The sequence below is a fragment of the Dendrobates tinctorius genome, unplaced genomic scaffold (genome assembly GCF_039654945.1).
Source record: "Dendrobates tinctorius isolate UK_male_01 unplaced genomic scaffold, ASM3965494v1 ptg000191l, whole genome shotgun sequence".
NCBI lineage: Eukaryota > Metazoa > Chordata > Amphibia > Anura > Dendrobatidae > Dendrobates > Dendrobates tinctorius.
The window spans coordinates 1,168,969-1,195,613 of record NW_027361858.1 but is presented as its reverse complement, the minus strand read 5'-3'; the positions used below and the strand labels follow the sequence as shown (position 1 = coordinate 1,195,613).

The 26,645-nt window shown below is 44.2% G+C and overlaps 1 protein-coding gene across 2 annotated transcripts in view; it reads right to left on the bottom strand.

The window, feature by feature from the left end:
• PLPPR1 (phospholipid phosphatase related 1) overlaps window positions 1–26,645 on the bottom strand; it is a 474,199-nt gene that overhangs the window by 654 nt on the left and 446,900 nt on the right. The gene's annotated exons all lie outside the window — the stretch shown is intronic.

Genomic DNA, 26,645 nt, shown 5'->3' with positions numbered 1-26,645 from the left:
ACACTGAGTGTGTGGCATGGGGGAACTTAAATAGCAGCATTTCGATCTAGCCCCAAGCGCCCTGCTAGAGACAGGTTTTAGCTGTATAACACTGCAGGCACCTGTTGTGTATGGTGTGGACTCAGCTCCAATGTCTTGTGACAAAGTCATTGTCATAGTATGTGAAGGAAGATACGTGTCACTGCGCATTCTGCGGTCTGTGATGTAAAACCAGAGTATTTTTGCCTCCAGCATGCTAAGTGTTGAGAGGGTTAATAGGAACCTATGTTATGGGCTGGTTTAGTGGACCTTCATACAGTGGGTGGGAGGAGGTCCACTGTATTTCCACCTGCAGAGTCCTGACAGGACCTGTGTGAGATCAAGGTCATGTGACAATCACATGGGATGTTATATACCTGGACTTGAGAGTCAGGCGTTGTTATCTCTTGTGATAGCAGGAACTCCCACATACTGTAGCTCCAGTAGGAGCTGATGACTCTCCGGGTTAACTACAGCTGAACCCTGCAGGGAATAGATTCATATGTATTTTGTTTGTTTTACCTCTATGCCAGCAAGGCTCTGTTTATTTTGCTGAATGCTGCCAAGGTTTATGCTATCCTCAATAAACCAGCAAATGATCTTCTACTAGAACGGTTCCTGTGTCTACCTGGGAAAGCAGTTGAATGTGTCAACCCCTCACAGCCTATACCATGCATTGGCACTCGACATCTGTCATACAGCCTAGAGCAAGATTTGAGGTGCCAAATTAATCACAAATTACAACTGCTCATGCTGTTCAATAAATTTGGTGCTACTTTATACACTTTTGTATTATTCTTTTCAAATCCTAAGTACGTTAGCTCACTGTAGACCATTTTGTGCCCCCAAAATTTGTGTCACTCTGGCACTTTTATGCCACCTCATCTTTCTGCTCAGTCATGGCCATTTTCCAGTAAGTCAGTGACAAAGAAATAAAATATGCATCTGTTTTTTGCCCAGATTTTGTCAGTTTTCACACTTTAGGGCTCACACTCACTTGTGAGAAATACAAATGAGTGTAATCCGATAAAAACTCGGATTGCACTCGGTCCAATGTTATTCAATAGGTGACATCCCATTTGCGATTTTTTCTCAGCCATAATCAGACTGATAAAAAAATCGCAGTATGCTGCATATCTCGGATGACACTCACCAATGCAAGTCAATGGGTGTGAGAGAAAAATCTCACAGCACTCGCACCATGCATATGCCGTCCGATTTATATGCACCGATGTCCTTTGAAAAGCTGACAAATCATGTCCAGTGTACAGTAAAATCACACTGACATGTTAAGAATAGAAAAGATAGAATAGATATATACACAAAGAATAGGTATATATATATATATATATATATATGTCGTTAACACATATATACAGTATATATATATATTTATTTATCTTTATATTTTATAGAGAGATAGATAGCAGAATAGCCAATAATTCATTTTTCAGCTTCTGTAAAATCATTGCTGAAGCCGACAGGATAGGAGACATGGTTTACATACAGTAAACCCATGCAGAACAGTTAGACTAATAGATGTCAGTGACTAAAACTGTTAGTAGTATGTGTGTGTAAAATTAGGGACCTGTATGTATTTAATAAAAATGTTTTCACAGAAAAAAATGGCGTGGGCTCCCGCACAATTTTCTGCACCAGAGAAGGAAAGCCAGTGACTGAGGGCAGATATTAATAACCTAGAAAGGGACCATGGTTATTGCTCCCCCCCCCTTGCTAAAATCATCTCCCCCGAGCCACCCCAGAAAAGCCACATCTTACAATTCTGGCACTTAGCCTCTATCTTCCCTGTAGTGGTGGCATATGGGGTAATAAGAGGTTAATGATTTAACAGATGCCAACAAATGAATTATCGGCTATTCTGCTATCTATCTCTCCATGAAATATAAAGATATATATACACAGTATGTGTGTGTCAATGACACATACAGTATATACATATATATATATTTATATATATATATATATATATATATATATATACAGTGCCCCGTGCAACTTTTCAACCTTTTCCCACATATCATGCTTCAAACATAAAGATACCAAATGTAAATTTTTGGTGAAGAATCAACAACAAGTGGGACACAATTGTGAAGTTGGTCGAAATTTATTGGTTACTTTAAGTTTTTGTGGACATTCAAAAACTGAAAAGTGGGGCGTGCAATATTATTCGGCCCCTTTAACTTAATACTTTGTTGTGCCACCTTTTGTTGCGATTGCAGTTGCAAGTCGCTTGGGGTATGTCTCTATCAGTTTTGTACATCGAGAGACTGAAATTCTTGCCCATTCTTCCTTGGCAAAAAGCTCGAGCTCAGTGAGGTTTGATGGAGATCGTTTGTGAACAGCAGTTTTCAGCTCTTTCCACAGATTCTCGATTGGATTCAGGTCTGGACTGTGACTTGGCCATTCTAACACCTGGATATGTTTATTTGTGAAACATTCCATTGTAGATTTTGCTTTATGTTTCGGATCATTGTCTTGTTGGAAGACAAATCTCTGTCCCAGTCTCAGGTGTTTTGCAGACTCCAACAGGTTTTCTTCAAGAATGGTCCTGTATTTGACTCCATCCATCTTTCCATCAATTTTAACCATCTTCCCTGTCCCTAATGAAGAAAAGCAGGCCCAAACCATGATGCTGTCACCACCATGTTTGACAGTGGGGATGGTGTGTTCAGGGTGATGAGATGTGTTGCCTTTACGCCAGACAAAATGTTTGGCATTGTTGCCAAAAAGTTCAATTTTGGTTTCATCTGACCAGAGCACCTTCTTCCACATGTTTGGTGTGTCTCCCAGGTGGCTTGTTGCAAACTTTAAACAACACTTTTTATGGATATCTTTGAGAAATGGCTTTCTTCTTGCCACTCTTTCGTAAAGGCCAGATTTGTGCCTTGTATGACTTAAGGCCCCGTCACACACAGCGAGATCGCTGATCGTCCTCGATCGGCCTGGGCCATTTTTCGATCACTGGTCTCCCGCTGGCCAGCATGCATCGCTGCGTGTGGCAGCGAGAGACCATCGATCAGCAACGCTGGTTTCTAATGTAAACATCGGGTATCCAGGAGCCGCGCGGCTCTTAGATACCCGATCCTTACCTTAGAAACCAGCGTGTACGCCGGTTTCCAAGGTAAACAGTGGGTATCCAAGAGCCGCGGCTCCTGAATACCCGATGTTTACATTGGAAACCAGCTTGCTCTCTTGTCCTGATCGCTGGAGGGGCTGTCTATGTCAGCTCACCAGCGATCAGCCTAACGATGTCCCAGCGATCCCATCCATGTCGGATCGTTGGTGGGATCGCTGGGACATCGTTTTGTGTAACGGGGCCTTTATTGTTGTCCTATAGGCAGACTATCCCACCTCAGCTGTAGCTCTCTGCAGTTCATCCAGAGTGATCATGGGCCTCTTGGCTGCATCTCTGATCAGTCTTCTCCTTGTTTGAGATGAAGGTTTAGAGGGACGGCCGGGTCTTGGTAGATTTGCAGTGGTATGATACTCCTTCCATTTCAATATGATCACTTGCACAGTGCTCCTTGGGATGTTTAAAGTTTTGGAAATCATTTTATATCCAAATCTTGCTTTAAACTTCTCCACAACAGTATCACGGACCTTCCTGTTGTGTTCCTTGGTCTTCATGATGCTCTCTGTGCTTCAAACAGAACCCTGAGACTTTCACAGAGCAGGTGCATTTATACAGAGACTTGATAACACACAGGTGGATTATATTTATCATCATTGGTCATTTAGGACAACATTGTATCATTCAGAGATCCACAATGAACTTCTGGAGTGAGTTGCTACACTGAAAGTAAAGGGGCCGAATAATATTGCACGCCCCACTTTCAGTTTTTGCATTTCCACAAAAATTTGTTCAACTTCACAATTGTGTTCCACTTGTTGTTGATTATTCACCAAAAATTTACATTTGGTATCTTTATGTTTGAAGCATGATATGTGGGAAAAGGTTTAAAAGTTCTAGGGGGCTGAATACTTTCACAAGGCACTGTGTATATATATATATATATGTATATATATATATATATATATATGCACACACCAACAGTTGTGGCCAAAAGTATTGACACCCCTGCAATTCTGTCAGATAATACTCAGTTTCTTCCTGAAAATCATGGCAAACACAAATTCTTTGGTATTATTATCTTCATTTAATTTGTCTTAAATGAAAAAACACAAAAAGAATTGTCCTAAAGCCAAATTGGATATAATTCCACACCAAACATAAAAAAGAGGGTGGACAAAAGTATTGGCACTGTTCGAAAAATCATGTGATGCTTCTCTAATTTGTGTAATTAAAGATAATAATACCAAAGAATTTGTGATTGTAATCATTTTCAGGAAGAAACTGAGTATTATCTGACAGAATTGCAGGGGTGTCAATACTTTTGGCCACAACTGTATTCTATGTGAATATATCTATTCTGTCTATTCTAACCTATTCTATTCTATACTGTACACGGCATCTTCCGGCTTTTAATCTATCTATGTTTTGAATATTATTTGGTTTTAACACGATTTGTACAGTTGTATTTTACAATCCAATTTTAACATGAGCTTTTACATAGAGAGAACTGCTGTATGTAAAACCTCATGCTAAAATCGCATTGCATACACATGTCATAGGGATTTTCCATAGGAAAATCTCACAGAAATCGCATTACACTCGTAAGATACTCACATGACACTCGCATAGCACTCGTCCATTTTTTTGGTCCGGAAATTGGACCATTTTTTTCCTTACAAAGGGGTATGAGCCCTTAGGATATGTGCCCACAGTAGCATTTTAAACCTGACACAAAACCGGACTCCTTCCCAGAAAACGCGCTTTTTTCCGCGTGTTTCTTTGCTCACAAAGCACACGTTTTTGATGCGTTTTTTTCCGCGCATCTTCTGGACCATAGGAAATAGCTAAAGACGCGGACTAAGCCGCAAAATTAATGAACATGCTGCGTTTTTAGCTGCTAAGCGTTTCCTTAGCGGTAAAAAACGCATCCATTGGCACAAAAAGGGCAAAAAGCATTAAAATGAATGGGAAGCTTATTTTAAGTGTTTTTGAAGCGGTTTGACCCCTAAAAACGCTTAAAAAAGCGAAACATGGGCACACAGCCTTACGCTTGTAATCTGCCTTATTAAATTATTATTGCTTACACAACAGTGAAAGACAACTCAAATAAATAATTATAACAATACTGTTGTTACCTTCTTTAAAATACAGTTTATGATCACATTTGTATTATTGTTAGAATTTAACCATAACATTAAGTTTATATCTATCTGCAACAAACAAAAAATATGTTCCATCATGTAAATGGGTTAGTTCTGTATCAGTGCAGATGCATTTAGGCCTGTCTGGTTTGTATCTGAATTTTTTTTGGAGGACTTTTTCCTCTTTTTGAGGTTTTCATGTTAGAGTAGGACTGGCAAGTGTAAGGAACTTTGATGCAGTTTGCCAGCTTCCGTATTAAGGCCTTAACCCCTTTCTGTCATGTGACGTACTATCCCGTCCATGTGCCCTGGGACTTAATTCCCAGGGACGGGATAGTACATCATAGCGATCAGCGGCGCCCACATGGTGAGCGCCGCTGATCGCGGCCGGGTGTCAGCTGATTATCACAGCTGACACCCGGCACAATGTGTCAGGGGCGGTCACGGACCTCCCCCGACACGTTAACCCCTTGCACACTGCGATCAAACACGATCGCGGTGTACCAGGGGTTAAAGGGAAGCATCGGCAGGGAGGGGGCTCCCTCCGTGCTTCCCTGAGCCCCCCACAGCAGCGCTGCTGCCAGTGTCTCCTTCCCTGCAGGCCCCCGAATCCAAGATAGTGACGGGGACCTTCAGGGGCCTTCAGGGAGCTGGCTTCCTCATGCCTGCAAAGCGCAGGCATGAGGAAGTCTGCTTCAATGCCTGTGACAGATTGCTGATCTGTCAAAGTGATCTGTGATGTGACAGATCAGCGATCTGTCACAGGACAGTGATGTCCCACCTGGGACAATGTAATAAAGTTAAAAAAAAAGTGTTAAAATAATTTAAAAAAATCGCCAAATAAATTAGAAAAAAAAATATTCCCCCAATAAATTCATTTTTTGGAAATAAAAAGAAACAAAACCAATAAAAGGACACATATTTGGTATCGCCGCGTCCGTAATGACCTGCCCTATATAACTGTCCCATTAGTTAACCCCTTTAGCAAACCCCTTAAAAAATAAAAATAAAAAACAAAGCAAAAAATAATGATTTATTATCATACCGCCGAACAAAAAGTGCAATAACGCGCGATCAAAAAGACGCATATAAATATCCATGATACCGCTGAAAACATCATCTTGTCCCGCAAAAAACGAGCCCCCACACAGCATCATCAGCAAAAAAATAAAAAAGTTATAGCTCGCAGAATAAAGCGATGCAAAAATAATAATTATTTTTTTATATAAAATTGTTTTTATTGCATAAAAGCGCCAAATCATAATAAAACGACCTAAATGAGGTATCGCTGTAACCGTACTGACCCGAAGAATAAAACCGCTTTATCAATTTTACCGCACGCGGAACGGTGTAAACGCACCCCCCAAAAAAAAATTCATGAACCGCTGGTTTTTGTTCATTCTGCGTCACAAAAATCGGAATAAAAAGCGATCAAAAAATGTCACATGCCCCAAAATGGTACCAATAAAAAACGTCAACTCGTCCCGCAAGAAACAAGACCTCACATGACTTGGTGGGTCAAAATATGGAAAAATTATAGCTCTCAATATGTGGTGATGCAAAAACTATTTTTACAATAAAAAGCGTCTTTTAGCGTGTGACAGCTGCCAAACATAAAAACCCGCCATAAATAGTAAATCAAACGCCCCCGTTATCACCCCCTTAGTTAGGGAAAAATAATAAAAATAAAAGAAATTATTTCCATTTTCCCATTAGGGTTAGGGTTAGGGCTAGGGCTAGGGTTAGGGCCAGGGTTAGGGTTAGGGCTAGGGTTAGGGGTGTGTTGGCGTTAGGGTTGGAGCTATATTTGGGGGGTTTTCACTGTTTGGGCACATCAGGTGCTCTCCAAATGCAACATGGCATCTGATCTCAATTCCAGCCAATTCTGAGTTGAAAAAGTCAAATGGTGATCCTTCCCTTCCAAGCTCTGCCATGCGCCCAAACAGTGTTTTACCCCCACATATGGGGTATCAGCCTACTCAGGACAAATTACAAAACAACTTTTGAGGTCCAATTTCTCCTGTTATCCTTAGGAAAATAAAAAATTGAGGGCAAAAATATCATTTTTGTGGAAAAAAATGATTTTTTTATTTTCTCGCCCGGGCGTTATAAACTTCTGTGAAGCACTTGGGGGTTCAAAGTGCTCACCACACATCTAGATAAGTTCCTTAGGGGGTCTAGTTTCCAAAATGGGGTCATTTGTGGGGGGTTTCCACTGTTTAGGTACATTAGGGGCTCTCCAAAGGCAACATGACACCCGCAGACCATTCCATCAAAGTCTGCATTCCAAAACATCACTACTTCCCTTCCGAGCCCTGACGTGTACCCATACAGTAGTTTTCTCCCACATATGGGGTGTCAGCGTACTCAGGACAAATTGGAAAACAACTTTTGGGGTCCAGTTTCTCCTGTTACCCTTGGGAAAAAATAAATGGTGACTAAAAGATCATGTTTGTGGAAAAAATACAATTTTTTTATTTTCCCGTCCGGTCGTTATAAACTTCTGTGAAGCACTGGGGGGTTCAAAGTGCTCACCACACAACTAGATAAGTTCCTTAGGGGGTCTAGTTTCCAAAATGGGGTAATTTGTGGGGGGGTTTTCACTGTTTTGGTACATCAGGGGTTTTCCAATCGCGACATGGTGTCCGATCTCAATTCCAGTCAAATACGTCAAATGGCGCTGCTTCCCTTCCGAGCTCTGCCATGCTCCCAAATAGTGGTTTACCCCCATATGTGGGATATCAGCGTACTCAGGACAAATTGCACAATAACTTTTAGGGTCCTGTTACCCTTGGGAAAATAAAAATTGGGGGTGAAAAGATCATTTTTTTGGAAAAAATATGATTTTTTAATTGTACCGTTGTACGTTATAAACTTCTGTGAAGCCCTTGTGGTTTCAAAGTTCTCACCACATATCTAGATAAGTTCCTTGGGGGGGTCTAGTTTCCAAAATGGGCTCACTTGTGGGGTGTTTCCACTGTTTAGGTATATCAGGGGCTCTCCAAACGTGACATGGCGTCCGATCTGAATTCCAGCCAATTTTGCATTGAAAAAGTCAAACGGCGCTCCTTCCCTTCTGAGCTCAGCCATGCGCCGAAACAGTGGTTCCCCCCACATATCAGCTATCAGCGTACTCAGGATAAATTGCACAATAACTTTTAAAGTCCAATTTCTCCTGTTACCCTTGGAAAAATGAAAAAAATTGAACCTGAAATATTTTTTTTGTGAAAAAAAAGTTAAATGTTCATTTTTTTTAATATTCAAAAAATTCCTGTGATGCACCTAAAGGGTTAATAAACTTCTTGAATGTGGTTTTGAGCACCTTAAGGGGTGCAGTTTTTAGAAAGGTGTCACTTTTGGGTGTTTTCTATCATATAGACCCCTCAAAGTGGCTTCAAATGTGATGTGGTCCATAAAAATAAAATGGTGTTGCAAAAATGAGAAATCGCTGGTCAATTTTTAACCCTTATAACTTCCTAACAAAAAAATTTTGGTTCCAAAATTGTGCTGATGTAAAGTAAACATGTGGGAAATGTTACTTTTCAAGTTTTTTGTGTGCCGTATCTCTGTGATTTAAGGGCATAAAAATTCAAAGTTGGAAAATTGCGAAATTTTCAAAATTTTCGCCAAATTTCCATTTTTTTCACAAATAAACACAAGTTATTTGAATGAAATTTTACCACTAACATGAAGTACAATATGTAACGAGAAAACAATGTCAGAATCACCGGGATCCATGGAAGCATTTCAGAGTTATGACCTCATAAAGGGACAGTGGTCAGAATTGTAAAAATTGGCCCGGTCATGAACGTGCAAACCACCCTTGGGGCTTAAGGGGTTAATATCAACCAATACCTTACATATATTGATATGTTTTTTGTGCACTTTTTATATTTCTTTCAGGGTGCAGTTGGGCCCAAATGGTTCTGCAAACTTGTGGCCTCTGTTCACACGGGATGCATTCTAGTTGGCACTGGGCAGCCCCCCTATATGGTGTTACTAAGAGGTTGTGAACCAGAAGCCCTGCATTCCCTGTGTGAACATTGCCACATGCGGATTATTTCTTCTGTACTGGTGTACCACACGGCCAATCCCTGATTGTAGGCTGGCTGTTTCATTTGGTTTTATTGCACCTGTGCAGTTGCCATTTTACTTGGGTCCGCTGCACCCTGTATTAGTGCAGATGCATTTAGGCCTGTCTGGTTTGTATTTAAAAGGAACCTGTAGCCAGGTTTTTACCAATATAAAGTAACACCACCACTTTTAAGGCCTTGTTTATATCATTCTAGCAAGCTGTACAGTAATGGCAAAACTGTTCCAGAAAATAAAGTCTTTCTGCCATACAATTATTGAAGTTACACATGTTTAGTTATGCAAGTTTATTTCCTTTGTGTGCATTGGAACATCACAAAAAAACAGAGAAATAAAGGCAAATTGCACATAATTTCACATAGAACCCCCAAAATGGGCCAGACAAAATGTTGGCACCTTTCCAAAATTGTGGGTAAGCAACTTTACTTCAAGCATGTGATGCTCATTCAAACACACTTGTGGCAAGTAACAGGTGTGAGCATTATGAAAATCACAACTGAAACTAAGTTGACTCTATCTTTGCACTGTGTGTTTGTGTGTGCCACATTAAGCATGGAGAACAGAAAAAGGAAAAGAAAACTGTATGTGGATTTGAGAACCAAAAATGTCGAAAAATACCAACAATCTCAAAATTACAATTAGAGATGAATGAACATGTTCGGAAAATGCTCGCCAATTTCAAATTTGGCGCGAACATAGCACAGTCGGATTTGTGTTTGCTTTCACGAGCGTTTTTACTCAAAGTCGGCAAAATTTGGTTATAGTTCAGTAAATCATCACGTTTCCACTAATGTTTTTGTTATTACTTTGACTAGGATAGTGGTGCTGTATGATGTGCAGGGGATCGTGTTTGATGAGGGGACGGGGTGTGGAGAGGTTACCTTTATGTGTGTCGACTCTGGCAGCCAATCAGGGCACATAAACCATCCACAACATCATGACACAAGGTCTTCTGTGATTGGCTGACGAAGTGACATTTCCCTGGCCATTTAGAAAGCAGATATTTAGCTTTGCTGGAGTCATTTTCTCAGTGACACAGTGCAGAGAAGCCGCTCCTGATAGTGCTGCAAGTGAACTTGTCACAGCTAAATAGGATCCTGTCCTGTGAGAAATTGGTCTTCCAGCATCTAAGTAGATTGTGCAAAGACTGTGTGGCAGTCTCCGGAAGCCCCATTTGCTACTTCAAATCGTTTGGGATAAAACTGTGTTTCAGTGACAAATTAGAAGGCCAGATTTCCACTTAAAAATCGTTAGGCCCAATATTTTGGTGCAATCTGGAGGGCCAATTAGCTACTTCAAATAGTTTGTGATAAAACTGTGTTTCAGTGGCAATTCAAAAAGCCAAATTTCCACTTAAAAATCGTTAGCTATAACCATGATGATCAAGTACACTATCTAAGAAAATAGAGATTGTTCATACAGTGTCAAGTGATTGACAGCTTTATGCCTAACCTTGTGAAACAGCAGGTTACAAGGTGGGAAGCTACTTACAACATGAATGGGAAAAAATGAGGTCATGGTGGAAGGAGGATTAGGCTTGGTCTTCGACGTGTATGTGGGTAGGTGTTAATATTAATGAAAGCTCAACTGAACAAACATCATCTTGTCCTATCCAAAGACCACTGACAACATCTGTTACTGACGTTACTGACGTCCTATTCGACTCCCTTTCTTTACACGTTATCTGTCAAATTTGCAAAAAAAACTCTGTAGAGACAAAAATTGCAACAATTTAATAACTACATGCATGAACATGCACGATCAACATGCCTTAAAGTTGGAATCTCACTGCACTAAAATGCAGGCTAGTGAGCCTCGCCAACCACTCGCCGTCCCATGAATTCCATCTGCTGCTTCTTCTTTTCCAACACTATGTCAAGTCTTCTTATACAGATCTTTGGCCGCAGAAACTCAACTTGTTTACCCCCTACAGTTGGCGTGAGTAAAGGCCCTTTTACATTTAGCGATGCACCAGCGATCCGACCAGCGATCCGACCCGGTCAGGATCGCTGGTGCATCGCTAAATGATCGCTAGTGAGCTGCCACACAGGCAGACCTCACAGCGATGCAGCAGCGACGCAGCGCACGATACTCGCCTTTCACACACAGCGATCCTGGCGTCCTCCCGCCCGCATCCACGCGTCACTCGTCGTCACAGCAGGAAGCCCCAGCAGGAAGCTGACGACTAGAAATGGAGCTGGACATTCTCGCGCGATCAGTGATGGACAGCGGGGGAGCCGATCGGAGGTAAGTATCACACATTGCGATATCGCTAGCGATATCGCTATAACGTCATAAAATCGGTGACGTTATAGCAATATCGCTATGTGTAAAACCCCCTTAAGATTCCGTCAGCAGTTATGGAAGTGAACATAACTGCTGCTTTTGTGTCACCCAGCACAACACATCTTTCGCAATCTGGCGGGCCCCACAGGGCCCTGGGGTACTCGGTACCGGGCCGGTCCTTCAGGGAATGTCGTGGCGGCAATGACCCGGTTACTTTCATTAAATTTTTCTACCAATTATTCTGTATGAAACTAATGTTTGTGCCATCTAAGTGTGACTGGACTAAAAATAAAAAAATTGGAGGTGTTGCATGAGGTATCAAGTCTTCAAGCTATAAAGGCTTACACGGCTCCATTAAATACCAGGTCGCCATTGAAACTTCAATTCCAAGCTGTAAGTGCTGGGCAGACCCTGATACCTCATGCATGAGCCATGGCTGACTGCTTCTGTGCCATTGTAAAAGGTTCTACTATGGGTCAATTGATCAGTCAACAACCTGTGTTACTTTCTTTACACTTTTCTACAAATAGTACTGTATGAAACTGATATTTGTGCCATCTGAGTGTGACTGGAATAAAAAAGATGGAGGTGTTGCATGAGGTATCAGATCTACCAGCTAGGAAGGCTTACACTGCTTCCTTAATCAGCAGGTCATCATTGAAAATTCAGTTCCAAGCTATAAATGCTAGGCCATACCCTGATACCTCATGAATGGCCAATGGTTGACTGCTGTTGTGTCATTTGCAAATTTCTACTATGAGTCAGTTGATGCCACTTTTCAGTGTCTGCCCCTAATTTTAGCTGCCTTTGAAGCTTTTTGTCACTCATTAAGGTGTTGTGTATACGTTTTGGTTTGGCCTCCCATTGAATCTAATGGGGTTCAGAAACTTTTGATGGACTGTTCACTGACTTCGAACCGAACCTTGAAAGGTTCACTCATCTCTAGTCAGAAGTCTATCTCTAGAGATCTCGATGTTCCTTTATCCACAGTGTGTAACATAATCAAGAAGTTTATGACCCATGGCACTGTAGCTAATCTCCCTGGACATGGACAGCAGAGAAACACTGATGAAAGATTGCTGTTCTGCCCTCTTAACAGGGCAAAGAATGTTTTATTATTGTTGGGTTAATTATAGCACCATCTAGTGGTGGCTGAATATATAGCAGTGTCTTCAATAGCATTATAAAGCCTGTGACTTTAACAGAAGCAATGCACTATGCGATTAAAGCAGTGCTTTGTGGGAAGGAATCAATGTATTCTGGGATGAAGAAGGGCCATTTTGCTTCTGTGGATCTCATAGGATGCACATGTTATTTTGTCCCCTGTGTAACCTTTGTTTTTCCTGCAACTTCTCTACTTGAGTCACTACCCGGCTTAAAGCATATCTGGTAAGCTTAATCTTTCTTGCAATGCAGTGACTCAGAGAGGTGTTATTTACTGTCTAGCAGCCAAGAGATGTCATTAACCCTTTAGTTGCCAGTTCCCAGTAAATGTAATCATAAACTAATGTATTCCTATAAAACCTACAAAAGACAAAATGAAAAAAACCCTGCTGTAATTAAATAAGTAAAAAGCAAAAGTGCATTTAAATCATACAGAGTTCTTAGTAATACTGTATTTGATCAAACATAGCATAAAAGCGGTCCCACCATCGAAAAGGTGACTCTGTGGTCGGGGCGGTCCTACACTGTCTAATATTAAAAACCTTATCCATGTGTCAAAGTTGACGTCTATTGTATTAAATTGTATTTAAAGACTTCCCCTGACTTCCTTGTCTGCCCTTATTCACATAGATGTCAACTTTGACACATGATAAGGTTTTCAATATTAGACAGTGTAGGACCGCCCCGTCCACAGAGTCACCTTGTCGCTGGTGGGACGGCTTTTATGCTATGTTTGATCAAATACAGTATTACTAAGAACTCTGTATGATTTAAATGCACTTTTGCTTTTTACTTATTTTATTACAGCAGGGTTTTTTCATTTTGTCTTTTGTAGGTTTTGTATGCTTTTTGGCCATGTGAATATGAATTTATATGCTGCATGTGTACCAACTCAAACCAAGCTCAATTTTTGTGTTTTTAATGTATTCCTATGTAATGTTTGCATCTCAATGTACACTTTTGTGATTGTGTTAGCTATGATCATCTGCCCAATACTTATGCATGTTATTTGTATTCTTTGTAGTTATACGGCACATGTTCTATACTCTTCACAAATAAACAAGTTAGACTACAGAGAACAGTCTGCTTATTTTGGAAGACAGAGCTGTGGTTTATACTGTATGCTGGATTGCACATTGTGTCAGCGTACCTGAAGGCAGAATAGTAAAACAGATGCTAGACACCGGCGATAGTGAATGCAGGCTGCAAGGTACCGCTATCACCCAGACTGCTCCGCATACGGGTACTACAGCAGCCGCCATACAGCCACAGGAGACAAGTCCAGGGCCTAGTAAAACAGATCGCCATACGCTTGCGACAGTGAATTCAAGCTGTAAGGGACCGCTATCACCCAGACTGCTCCGCATACGGGTACTACAGCAGCCGCCGTACAGCCCCAGGAGACAAGCCCAGGGCTCAGTAAAGGTCCGCCGGTCGCACGTGGTGATTGCATAGACTGTACGGGACCACTAACACTCACTGCTCTGCATACGGGTATCACAGCAGCCGCCATACAGCCGCAGCACGCCACTGCAGCCCGCCAAGAAGTGCTACATCTTTCCCGCCATGCGGAAGCCCGCCATACACAGACTGTTTCCCTCCAATATACTCAGCAGTACTCAGCTAAACGCACAATGTCTCGGAAAAGTACATCTTCACTCAAAACAAGGTCACGAGCAAGCTCCAGCAGGTTGTCCTTAGCAGAGCTAGCTGCTGTCGCTTGCGCTGAGGCTGAAGCAGCCAAAGCGAGATCCTCCTTCACTGAACAAGAGATGCATCTAAAGCTGAGACAAGCAGATCAAGATGCAGAAACCACTCGTTTGCAAGAAGAGCTAGAAAGACTTGCGGCAGACAAAGAGACAGCAGCTGCAATAGCTAAAGCAGAGTATTTGGAAGCTATGAAAGATCCTGATTCTGAGAGACACAGCAGCATTCTCAGTCCAGATCTAGAGCAGCAAGATCCAGCACAACGCGTCGCAGAGTACATCCGTCAACATTCCGGCGTAGATGACAGCCCTGGTGCATCATATCGATCAGCCCATGCCGATTACCAGCAAACCAACCCCGAGCTTCACTACCATAGGCGAGGAGATGTCCAGCACAGAGATGTCGACTACAGCTACCTTTCCACTGAAAGGAAGGTACAGCTCCCATCCCGCCTTAAAGAGTCACCTTCTTCACCAACAAGGTACTGCACAGACTATCCGGAGTCACAAGCGTCTTACAGGTATGGTGATGCACCACACACTAGACATGACTATCACACACCGGCTCATGCCAGCGCTGATGGAGCCATCAAAGACCTTGCAAAGTTCCTTGCCCGCCAAGAACTGGTTACAAAGGGACTTGTAAAGTTCACTGACAAACCCGAGAACTATCGGTCATGGCGAGTCTCGTTCTGGAACGCCATTCATGGTCTGGACCTTTCTTGTGGTGAGGAGTTAGATCTCCTGGTAAAGTGGCTTGGAAGTGAGTCAGTCGAGCATGTCAAAAGACTGAGAGACATTAATGTAACGCATCCTCGCACAGCCCTACATAAGGTGTTGGAAAGACTCGATGAATGCTATGGGGCAGTAGAAGTCATAGAGAATGCTTTATATAAAAGAATTGAGGATTTTCCTAAGATAGGACCTAAAGGTTATCTAAAGCTTAGAGAACTGAGAGATTTATTGAATGAGTTGCAGGTTGCCCAGCAGGAAGGAGACTTGCCCGGATTGGCATTCTTAGATACCGCTAGGGGTGTCAATCTGATAGTACAGAAACTTCCTTACAACCTACAAGAAAAGTGGATTACATGTGGTTCAGAGTATAAACACAATCATAATGTATCATTTCCTCCTTTCAATGTATTTGTTGATTTTGTCACCAATCTAGGATTAGAAATTACCCTAGTTTGGATTTTAGTCTGTCGTGTTCCACTGCCACTGGTGTCAAACCTTGTAAGACACCCGTGGCAGTCCACGAAACTAACATTGATTCCACAGGCCCTCCTCACAAGGTGAATAAACCCCCTCCAGACGAGAACAAACCTCAGGATGTCAGTAAATATTGTCCTCTACACAAGAAACCACATCCTCTACTAAAATGCAGAGCCTTCAGGGAGAAGTCTTTAGAGGATCGCAAAGGTTTCCTCAAGGAAAACAACATCTGCTTCAAATGTTGTGCTGCAACCTCTCACTTCACCAGGAACTGTGAAGCTAGCGTGAAATGTTCAGAATGCAGCAGCACGGATCTCAATACAGCCTTGCACCCTGGATCACCTCCACGAGTGTTGTCGCAAGCAGAAGAACACGATGGGATGCAGAAGGACACTGACGAAGACACCCCTGTGGCCAGCTCTAAATGTACTGAGATCTGTAGAGTAGAGTTGAGCGAAACGGGTCGAAAAATTTCAAAAGTCGCCGACTTTTGGCAAAGTCGGGTTTCATGAAACGAAACCCGACCCTAGGATGAGGTCGGCCACGAGGTCGGCGACTTACGCGCCAAAGTCGCGTTTCAAAAGTTTGTTTTGCCCTCTTTTTCAGCCAATCAGGATCCACGAACACTGTGGGCAAAGTGATGACATAGGCATGGGTCACCACCATCTTTCAGAAGGGCATGCAAGTGATTGGCTTGCTTTGGTGGGCGTCACAGGGGGTATAAAAGGGAGTGCACGCCGACCGCCATCTTACTTCTGCCAATCTTAGCATAGGGAGAGGTTGCTGCTGATTCTGTAGGGAGAGTGTTAGGCAGGGAAGAAGAAAAAAAAACTGCTTCTGCTGCTAGCGATTGTGCCTGTACAACACACCAGTCACTGTGTGTGCAGTGCAAGGGGAGGCTATATTGTGGTGTATCAGTGGTGTTGGTTGTTGGGCTGCCTTCTAAGGCTTCCTGACAGCTGCATTGCTGTTTACCCACTGCTCTGCAAACTGCTTTTTTAAAAGCAATCCCAATTTTTTTTTTTTTGTCCTGCTGAGGTACTGAGCTGCAAACTGCTTTTTTAAAAGCAATCCCAATTTTTATTTTTTGTCCTGCTGAGGTACTGTGCGTGCATGTTTTCACACCATACAGCGGTGTACGCTCCTCACACAGTACCGTGTAACGGCTGTTATCACAGCCACAGTGAAGCTATCTGTGTCACTCTGTGAGAATAAGTCGAGGACATGTTCCGTTCTTACAGACCTGCACTCTAGGGAGATTCCTACTCTGCCCAATTCTACATACACCTTGTAGTTTGTGATACACTAGTCAATTTCTGCCTGTGACATAGCGCTGTGATATTCAGTGGGCCTCACACAATCCAAAACTGTCCAGTGTCCACAAGTGTCTGCAGAAATTCAAAATGTCCCTTATCCTCTAGTCACTTTGGTCACAGCTGTGCCATCGAGCCTGTGACATAGCGCTCAGATATTCAGTGGGCCTCACACAATCCAAAAGTGTCCAGTGTCTGCAGAAATTCAAAATCTCACTTATCCTCTAGTCACTTTGGTCACAGCTGTGCCATCGAGCCTGTGACATAGCGCTCAGATATTCAGTGGGCCTCACACAATCCAAAACTGTCCAGTGTCCACAAGTGTCTGCAGAAATTCAAAATGTCCCTTATCCTCTAGTCACTTTGGTCACAGCTGTGCCATCGAGCCTGTGACATAGCGCTCAGATATTCAGTGGGCCTCACACAATCCAAAAGTGTCCAGTGTCCACTAGTGTGAGCAGAAATTCAAAATCTCCCCTGTCCTATAGACACCTTGTACCTTGTTTTACATTACTATATAGTTTGTTGGATTTTGTCTACATTTCTACCAAAAATGAGGAAGGCTGGTGGAAGAGGCCGTGGAATTGGGTGGGGGTTGGCAGCTGGTAATGATGGTGTTGGTGGTGGATCTGATGGTAGTGGCAAGAGCAAAATAGGACCGAATGCAGGAGGTGTTGAGCCTGGCTCCATAAGGCTTCGAAGGCTTAGTTTTCTAGGAGTTGGCAAACCGCTTTTAAAGCCAGAGCATCAGGAAAAAGTTTTGTCTTACACTGCTGACTCAGCCTCCAGCTCTATCGCCTCCTCTTCTTCAGTTGTAAAAAGTAAAAGCACTGAGTCGTCATTGGAGGCTCATGTTCATGAACCACACCTTTCCTTGTGTCCTTCACCCCAACCAAGATTGAAGGATGACACAGGCCATACTACTGATTACTCCATGGAGCTGTTTTCACATACCATGCCTGGATTATCAAGTCAAATGGTGAATTACCCAGGCCAAGATGAATCTGACATGGAGTGCACTGATGCACAGCTGCTGATGGATGATTCTGCTGGTACATTCACTCAGAGCACTACATTGTCCTCGCAGTGTACAGAGCCATATTCTGACCCTGATGAGACTCAGGTGCCCCTTCCCGCACAGTATACCACCATACACGGTGACACAGAGGAAGGTGCACATGACATTGAAGAGGAGGTGATGGATGACCCAGTTGTTGACCCAGATTGGCATCCATTGGGGGAAGAGGGTGCTGCTTCCAATAGCTCAGATGAGGAGCATCCACAGCAGACATCGACATCGCAACAGCTGTTATCTGGCAGGCCCGGAGAACTCCAAAGACAGGTTCCAAAAATCAAAAGAGTTGCTGGACCGCTTGTCCAGAGGGTCAAAAGATCACAGCGTGCTAGGCCGCAAAATGTCTGCCAAAGTAGGAAGAGTGCAGTGTGGCACTTTTTTGAACAAAATCCTCATGATCAGGCCAAGGTTATCTGTAAGAAGTGCGCAAAGACCTTTAGCCGAGGGAAAAATTTGAATACCAGTTGCATGATCACAACGAAGGTAGTCAGCAACTCTACATTGTTTCCCCCACTGTAAGCCCACCGGTTAGCACAGCAGCAAATGTTGAGGTGTCGTTGCAAGGCCACAGCAGTCAGGGAATCCCACTGTTATATCAACGAAAGACTGATTCTAGGCCATCAGAAAGAACAACAACTCCATCACCATCATCAACCCTCTCTCAGTCCGCCCTGTCCACCACTACTTCCACCATATGCAGCTCTCAAGTCCAGCTCACCCTCCCAGACACTATGAGTAGGTCAAGAAAGTACTCAGTCTCTCATCCGCGTACACTGGGTTTGAACGCCCACATTGCCAAACTAATCTCGTTTGAGATGATGCCCTTTCGGTTGGTGGAAAGCGCAGCTTTCCGCGAACTCATGGCCTATGCAGTACCACACTATGACCTACCCAGTCGCCACTTCTTCTCTCGCAAAGCCATCCCAGCCCTCCACCATCATGTGAAAGACCGCATTGTCCATGCACTCAAGCAGTCAGTGAGCGGAAAGGTGCACCTCACAACTGATGCATGGTCCAGTCGGCATGGCCAGGGCCGTTACGTGTCCATCACTGTGCACTGGGTTAATATGGTGGATGCAGGGTCCACAGGGGACAGCGGTGGTGGGACAGTGCTGCCTAGCCCACGGTATAGGAAACAGTTGGCTGTAGGCGTTCGACCCTCCTCCTCCTCCTCCTCCAGAAGCGAAAGCTCGTCCACAGAGCGCAGTCGTATGAGCACTCCATCTGCAGCTGCCACTGTTGCACACGAGGTGTCCCCCTATCGAGCAGCTAGTGGAAAGCGTCAGCAGGCTGTGTTGCAGATGATGTGTTTGGGTGACAGACACACCGCCGAGGTGTTGGCCGAGTACTTGAAGGACAAACTGAGTCATGGCTGGGCAGTGTACATCTTGAGGCAGGCAAGGTAGTTAGTGATAACGGCCGTAATTTTGTGGCAGCCATAGCCCTTTCAAAACTCAGCCACATACCTTGCTTGGCTCACACCTTGAACCTGGTGGTGCAGTGCTTCCTCAAAAATTATCCGGAGTTAACAGCCCTGCTCCAGAAGGTGCGAAGACTGTGCGCGCACATCCGCCGGTCGCCTGTATACTCCGTTCGTATGCAGAAGCTACAGCGATTGCTCCACCTTCCCAACCACCGCCTCATTATCGACATTGCAACAAGGTGGAACTCCACCCTGCACATGGTGGAGCGGCTGTGCGAGCAGAGGCAGGCCATAATGCATTTGTGGGAGGATACACGGCCAGGCACTTTGAGAGGAGACATGGAGTTGACAGGTGTGCAGTGGTCGAAGCTGAAAGACCTCTGTAAAGTCCTTCAGTGTTTTGAGGAATGCACATGGCTGGTAAGCGCAGACGACGCCATCCTAAGCATGAGCATCCCACTTATGCGTCTGCTCATGCAAACTTTGACGCACCTTAAGGAGCAGGCTTCTGCAGCCAATGTTGATGAGGAGGAAGAGGAGGAGGGAATCCTTAATGACATTCAGCCATTGTCTGCTCAGGGACCTCTCCTGGACGAGGTGGAGGAAGAAGAGGAGGAGGAGGAGGATGATGGGGATAATTACTTAGGGGAGGAGGATGCATCTCGTGGGGCAAGTGAAAATGTTGGCGTGGCAAGGTCTGGTACAGGGTTTGTGCGTGACTGGAGGGATGTGGTTTTGCCAGAAAGTGCTCCTCCAACCAGCACTCGCAGTGCATCATTGACACCGGGAACATTGGCCCACATGTCAGATTATGCCTTGCAGATCCTAAAAAGGGACCCCCGCATTGCCAAAATGATGAACGATGACGACTACTGGTTGGCCAGCATCCTGGATCCACGCTATAAAGGCAAATTACAAAGCATCATGCCACAGGAGAACCTTGACCTAATATTGGCTAATAAACAAGCAACTCTGGTAAATCGGTTGCTTGAGGCATTCCCAGCACACAGCAGCGGTGATGGTTCTCACACGAGCCGTACGGTCCGGGGTCAGCTTGGCAGAGGTGTTCGTGGTGCACACAGCAGAAGTGGCGTTGGAGACAGGGGTTTCATGACAATGTTGTGGACTGATTTTTCAAGTACCGCTCACACAACTGGTAATACTGCATCGATGGAAAGTGACAGGAGACAGCAGTTGTCAACTATGGTTACAAACTACTTTTCCTCCCATATCGATGTTCTCCCACACAGGTGATTCCCCTTTGACTATTGGGCCGCTAAACTGGACACCTGGCCTGAATTGGCACAATATGCCTTACAGGAGCTCGCTTGCCCAGCTACAAGTGTGCTATCGGAAAGAGTCTTCAGTGCAGCTGGATCAATCCTGACAGAAAAAAGGACCCGTCTGTCAACCCAAAATGTGGATGATCTAACCTTCATTAAAATGAACCATGCATGGGTTTCCAAGGATTTTGTCCCACCTTCCCCTGATGACACATAGGGTGACAGAAAAATGGCTTGCTTTGGTCCACCTCTTCCTGGGACTTGACCTATTTCACCTTTTGCATCAGCTGAATGTCCAACATCAACATATGCCACTTTCTAAAACTCCCTAACTGTGCTGCCTCCCCCCCCCATGGCCGGGGTCACCACCTAGCGCACGACACCGTGCGAGTGCCGTTGCCCGGGACAGGTGGGTAGGCCGACTCTTGGGAGCGGGCACTGGCACAGGGTCCGTCATAGTGCAATCAAGTGTCTCTGACGGTGGTGGTGCACACCCGCCGTCAGACACACCGCCGTACTATGAGGGGCCCAGTGCCAGTACCGACGCCCACGAGTGGGCCCCCCTTGCTTGGGCAGGGCCCCAGCATTTGCACTCTTTACCTCTCCCTGCTCCTCCGCTGTGTAGTCTGGGCCGTCAAATCCATACTGTGCCTGACACCGTTTGAGCCTGCCTCCTGATGTATAGACATATATTTTGAATGTGTACGCTATCCATACATGTTATCTGAGGATACGGTACCCTTTCTCACCTTTGTGCAATCACGTGCAATCCATACTGGGCCTAACACCGTCTGAGCCTGCCTCCTGATGTATAGACATATATTTTGAATGTGTACGCTATCCATACATGTTATCTGGGGATACGGTACCCTTTCTAACCTTTGTGCAATCACGTGCAATCCATACTGGGCCTAACACCGTCTGAGCCTGCCTCCTGATGTATAGACATATATTTTGAATGTGTACGCTATCCATACATGTTATCTGGGGATACGGTACCCTTTCTAACCTTTGTGCAATCACGTACAATCCATACTGGGCCTAACACCGTCTGAGCCTGCCTCCTGATGTATAGACATATATTTTGAATGTGTACGCTATCCATACATGTTATCTGGGGATACGGTACCCTTTCTAACCTTTGTGCAATCACGTGCAATCCATACTGGGCCTAACACCGTCTGAGCCTGCCTCCTGATGTATAGACATATATTTTGAATGTGTACGCTATCCATACATGTTATCTGGGGATACGGTACCCTTTCTAACCTTTGTGCAATCACGTGCAATCCATACTGGGCCTAACACCGTCTGAGACTGCCTCCTGATGTATAGACATATATTTTGAATGTGTACGCTATCCATACATGTTATCTGGGGATACGGTACCCTTTCTAACCTTTGTGCAATCACGTGCAATCCATACTGGGCCTAACACCATCTGAGCCTGCCTCCTGATGTATAGACATATATTTTGAATGTGTACGCTATCCATACATGTTATCTGGGGATACGGTACCCTTTCTCACCTTTGTGCAATCACGTGTAATGCATACTGGGCGTGAGAACGGCTGGCGAGCTGTTAAGCAAGCTACAGCACCTGTGGTTTGCATACGTAAGTTTTTCATTTTTTCAGGAATGATGGTTAGGCCTAATTCCGGAACTCCGGTTGACCTGCACTTACTGAGAAATCATTGTTCGCGGGTAATAATTGTATTCAGTGATCCCCATCACTAACGTTCAGCGGGTTATCTGCACCTGTAAGCGACAAACGCTGGCCTTTTCAGTGTAGCGCACATGCAGCCACGGACATGTAAGGGCATGACACACCAGTTATTGGCCAATCTCATGTGCCAGAGCCTCACGTGTCCCTCTAGTAAGCCGGACTCGGACCGCGGGGCATGACGGAGTCTCGTTCGTTAACGGAATTAAGCTTTGCAATGTGTGCATCTGTTCTGTAGATGGCATGGTTGAGGTTTCCCAGGTGGAGTCGAATTTAACCGTAGGCTCCACTCCTGGTGGTGCCCTTCTGGACATTCCTTTAAGGTTCAGCTTTGCAACCATACTGCCCACGTAAAACAAACACTTTGCCTTCATGAGCGCTGTTTGGAGGGTCATGACTCGTGGGAATAATGCCGCCCAATCAGTTAACCTGCTAGAGAGATCGTTCGTTGCTCCCAAGCATGACATCACACTCCCTAGGAAGAAGGTAATGCCACTGTTGCGACCGTACTCCTGGGGGCGACACAAGTGCACTGATGCCCAGCCACTGCTCGATGAATCTGCTGGTACATTGACCCAGACCACTACATTCCCCTCGCACGCTACACGGCCTGAATCTGACCCTGATGAAACTCAGGTTATCCTTTCCATATACAGTTCCATCTTACACGGTGACAAAGAGGAAGCTGCAGATGAAAGTGCAGGTTCGGCCCACCCGCCATCAGACACACCACCGTACTATCAGGGGCCCTGTGCCAGTGCCGTCGCCAACGAGTGGGCCCCCCCTGCTTGCTCAGGATCACAGCACTTGCAAAGTTGAAATACTGTGCAGTGAGATGGAAGATGGGGACGACGAGGAGTCCAGATAAGTACAGGGATTCCCTAGCGAGGAGACTTATTTGATTGTTTGCAATGTTGGGACAGCAATTTTTGGGGAGCACTATACTCTGGAGAATGATAGATGGGGCCCACCATACACTGGAACATTCCAAAGGTGGACATCAGACACTGGAGCAGCATTTACAGGGCCCATTATACACTAGAGCATTAGAAATGGGGCCCATTATGTTTGGAGCATTATTTGGGCCCATAAGACAGTGGAGCTTCATCCATGGGGACCAACATATACTGTAGCATTATGTGGAGCTCATCATATACTGTTTCAAACATTATATGGGACCAATGATTCTGTATGGAGAAATAGATGGGCCTCGTCTTGAGATGTAAAAAGTGAAGTATTTTTCATTGTACTATACCGCTATTTCTCTGCCGTATCGGAGCATGATGAGTTGTGGTATGTGTTAAAGGGGCGCTCTTTCACCCAGGGCACATGAAAACCTGGAGCCAGCCCCCCCCACAACTGTAGCCAAATAACCCCCATTTGTTCAGTGCGTAACTTGTATTATGAAGTTAATTAAGGTTGACAAGCTTAAGTAAGAAGAATTGATGCTTTTGGCATTCAAATGGGCACTGTTGGTGTGTTTCCTGTCCTCCTCTCACTGCCGACTTTTATTCCCCATTGACTTACATTGGGTTTCGTGTTTCGGTACGACCCCGACTTTTCCCTATAATCGGACGATCTTGCTCGACCCGACTTTTGGAAAAGTCGGGTTTCACGAAACGAAACGCGACCCTAAAAAACCAAAAGTCGCCCAACTCTACTGTAGAGGACTCACAGGAGGAAGGTCCTGTTCAAAAATCTGCCTTGTCCGAGTCTATCCTGCAGGCCTCAAGGACAAGGCCTTCAAGATTTATGCAATCCTGGATGACCAAAGTAACAGGTCTCTAGCCAGGTCCATCTTGTTTGACAACTTCAGCATCGTAGGCCCTGGTTCTACCTACACCCTGCGGACGTGTTCAGGTACCGTTGAGACGGCGAGGAGAAAAGCAACAGGATACAAAGTGGAGTCCATAGATGGCCAGACCTGCCTATCATTACCTACCATCCTGGAGTGCAACCCGATTCCTGACAACAGGTCAGAAATACCCTCACGGGAGGTGGCAGCATATAACCCCCATCTAAAGCGTATAGCCCACATGATACCTGAACTAGATCCCGGAATCCCAATAGCTCTACTTCTGGGGAGAGATATTCTACAAGTCCACAAGTCTAGAGAATGTATAAACGGCTCCAGGAATGCTCCGTACGCACAAAGGCTCTACCTTGGATGGGTCATCATAGGGGACGTTTGCCTAGGAGGAGCACACAAGCCAGCCTTAGTTGACAGCATGCTTACCAATACTCTTGAACATGGAGGTCCATCTCTCTTCCAGCCATGTAAGTGTAGCTTCCTGGTAAAAGCATTGCCACACAATGCTCCTCTACCTTGTCCATTTGCTGATCCTTCCTGTGAAGACCACTCATGTGACGGCGACCAAGATCACATAGGGTGCACAGTTTTCCACAGAACAAGAGAGGACAACAAGGTAGCAATGTCCATAGAAGACAGACTGTTTTTGGACATCATGGATCGGGAGGTGGTAAGAGATGAGTCAAAGAGTTGGATGGCCCCTCTACCATTTAAACCCCAGAGGACAACATGATCCACCAGTCAGAAGTCTTGTAAAGGTTGGCACCATTGCAGACATGCATTTACCGCTCCTAACCTGGAAAACGCCAAAAACACTATAATACGTACCATACAACGCGAGTGTTACGCCAAAGAAGTAGACAACCTTAGCAAAGGTCAACCCATTTCTAGAGACAGTGTCTTGAAAAAGCTTGATCCAATAGTTGACCAAAATGGGCTGATAAGAATTGGAAGTCGTCTTCAGTAAGCCAAGGTGGAATTAGTGGAAAAACACCCTGTAATAATTCCTGGTCATCACCATGTGACTACTCTGCTCGTACAGCATCATCATATTTTGGTGAAACATCAGGGCTGATTGTTTACCAAAGGGATACTATGAACTACTGGACTATGGATAGTCGGAGCAAAGAGATGTGTGAGTAAATTCATCTTCAACTGTGTGATTTGTCGCAAACTCCACGGCGCGACTCAAAGCCCAAAGATGGCCAATCTCCCATCAGACAGACTTAGTATGGATCCTCCCTTTACCAAAGTTGGACTGGATGCATTCGGGCCGTGGTCTGTGGTTGCACAGCATACTAGAAGAGTCCAAGCCAATGCAAAATGCTGGGCAGTTATGTTTACCTGCATGTCCTTCAGAGCGGTCCACATTAACCCCTTAGCGACAGAGCCAGTTTGCAGCTTAATGACCAGGCCAATTTTTACAATTCTGACCACTGTCCCTTTATGAGGTTATAACTCTGGAACGCTTTAATGGATCCCGCTGATTCTAAGAATGTTTTTTCGTGACATATTGTACTTCATATTAGTGGTAAAATTTCTTCGATAAGTCTTGTGTTTATTTATGAAAAAAATGGAAATATGGCGAAAATTTTGAAAATTTTGCAATTTTAAAACTTTAAATTTTTATGCCCTCAAATCAGAGAGATGTGTCACACAAATTTCTTAATAAATAACATTTCCCACATGTCTACTTTACATCAGCACAATTTTGGAAGCAAAATTTTTTTTTGTTAGGAAGTTATAAGGGTTAAAAGTTGACCAGCGATTTCTCATTTTTACAACAAAATTTACAAAACCATTTTTTTTAGGGACCACATCATATTTAAAGTCATTTTGAGGGGTGTACATGACAGAAAATACCCAAAAGTGGCACCATTCTAAACACTAGACCCCTCAAGGTGCTCAAAACCACATTCAAGAAGTTTATTAACCCTTTAAGTGCTTCACAGGAACTAAAGCAATGTGGAAGGAAAAAATTAATATTTAACTTTTTTTTGCAAAAAATTTACTTCAGAACCAATTTTTTTTATTTTCACAAGTGTTAAAAGAGAAAATCAACCACAAAATTTGTTGTACAATTTCTTCTGAATACGCCGATACCCTATATGTGGGGGTAAACCACTATTTCAGCACACGGCAGAGCTCGCAAGGGATGGAGCGCCGTTTGACTTTTTCAACGCAGAATTGGCTGGAATTGAGATCGGATGCCATGTTGCGTTCGGCGAGCCCTTAATGTGCCTAAACAGTGGAAACCTCCAACAAGTGACCCCATTTTGGAAACTAGACCCATTAAGGAACTTAT